Raw genomic sequence first — 2,073 nt, 5'->3', positions numbered from 1 at the left:
TCGAATCAGGACTGGGAGGAGGTCGGCAAGTGAGGCACCAATTCAAGTGCAAAATACAAGAGGGTACAAGCCTTTACAGAGTACAGGACCTAAGGTGATATCCTGAGTCCCATCCAGAACCTTGTGAGGTGGGACATTCCCACTAGAAAGGACAAGCAGACTGGAACAGCTACAGTGACAGAAGATACATCTTCATGATGAACCTGACGTACACTCAGAGCGGTAGTTACTCTAAATACCAACAGAGAGGGAAGGAGTCTTCACATCAAGTATCAATGCTATCGCCTCTGTACACAGGGTAGATAGGGACAGGTAACTAAGACATTGGCTACCTAAAATGAGGGGGTGATAAAGGCACGAAGTGACTGGCTTACAAGGTTTCAAGAGGGAGTTTAGGGGGGAAAGAAAGTGTCCCCACTGAATAGCTGTCATCTTGTCTAGATGGGTCTGGTGAAAAGAGATGGGGATAAGATTTGTAAGATTCAATAATGAATAATTGTTATCATGACTAATTGTGACTGTCACAATTATAAAGGTAGAAGTTTTGTTTTAAAAAGGGGAGTGGTTAATCTTACAGTCCAGAAACAGAGGACCCTAGGATCATCAAGAGAGAAGCACACAAGCAGAATGCGGGACCTTATCCAGAGAAGCAGCAGTGCCAGAGATGGAGGCAGAGATTGGGGCATTGAGAGGGTGAGTGGCTGAGGACTCTAGATTCAAGGACTAAGAAGAGAGGGACTAAGAGCTGGTGGCCAGGAGGCAGACTTGCAGAATATGCCCTTTGGAGAAATAAATTATTATATATATGCCTGAATGGTTTTTTTGTTTGTTTTATTTTTTAAAAAGCTAAAGTGGATAGAGAGAAATACTGTCAACTGATGGTACTGATTATAATCATTGTAATGAAACAAGGTGTATGATTTGTTGAATGTAAAACTGATGATATTTCCTGTAAACTTTCACTCAATCCACAATAAAAAGCTTAAAAAAATATATATGGGGGTGCCCAAAGAGTTTAACAACCAAGATGAATAATTCAATATTAAAACAACAATGAACTAAGTATATCAAAATGTTAAAGGCGGGAGGCAGAGCTTGATGGCGGGTAGGGTAGAGGTGCAGGGAAGTTCACCATCAGCAATACCACAGAATACCAGGCAAAGCAGATGCAGGGCAGAGCTCCAAAACTCGGAACCACAGAGATAGGAGTATTTTGAAAATTTGAAGGCTTAAAGATTGTTGAACTTGAAGCTGAAGTAAAAAGTCATGTACTTTTGAATCTGTCCAGCTGGGCTCAGAGGCCCAGAGCCGACATACTGGGAGAGACCTAACGGGGGAGCAGAAACATCATGGAAAAATGCCACAGAAACCTTGGAGCAAAGGTGGACAACACACTTTGTCAGTTTTGCTTTGTTCTGATATTTTTTTTTTTTTTTTTTTTTTGTATCTGGTCATTGGTGCACCCACTGTTTGCCCACCTCCATTCTGGTGACTAGAGGGGGAGCCTGAGAGAGTGAACACCCTCCACCCTCACTACTGGTGGGTTCTTCTGCTACGCATGCGCACAGATACTCAGCCCAAGAGCAGGCCCTGAAGGTTTTTTACTTGTTTGTCTTTTGTTTTTTATTTAAAATGGGAAAGAGCAGGACAGGGCTGTAGAGAGGGAAAGAGAGTTTAAAAACAAAACAGGCCGAAAATTAAAGCCTGAGGTATAGCATAACAACCAACACTGGCATCTTGATACCTCTCAGGCAGTTTTGAAAGCAGGAGGCTGAAGAGAGGACATTAAAGTCATACTCATATTAAGCTACAGATTTTTTTTTTTTTCTTCTCTCCCACCACTCCTTTTCTGTGATTAGAGACTGTAGTATTCAGTCTAGTTTTTGTTGCTGTTGTTTCTTGTTTGTTTGTTTGTTTGTTTTCTCATGTCTTTTTTTCGCTGGTGCTGTTTTGCTATTATATGCTCCCCCTTTGACCTTTGGAGGACTCTCTATCTCCATAAATTACACAAGAAGAGTCAGCAACTGCTGCCATATAACCAAGCTACAATCACACTCTATAAAACACCAAAAC

The sequence above is a fragment of the Chrysochloris asiatica genome, unplaced genomic scaffold, assembly GCF_000296735.1.
Source record: "Chrysochloris asiatica unplaced genomic scaffold, ChrAsi1.0 scaffold00047, whole genome shotgun sequence".
NCBI lineage: Eukaryota > Metazoa > Chordata > Mammalia > Afrosoricida > Chrysochloridae > Chrysochloris > Chrysochloris asiatica.
The sequence above is the reverse complement of the archived record's forward strand: the minus strand, read 5'-3'. Positions refer to the sequence as shown.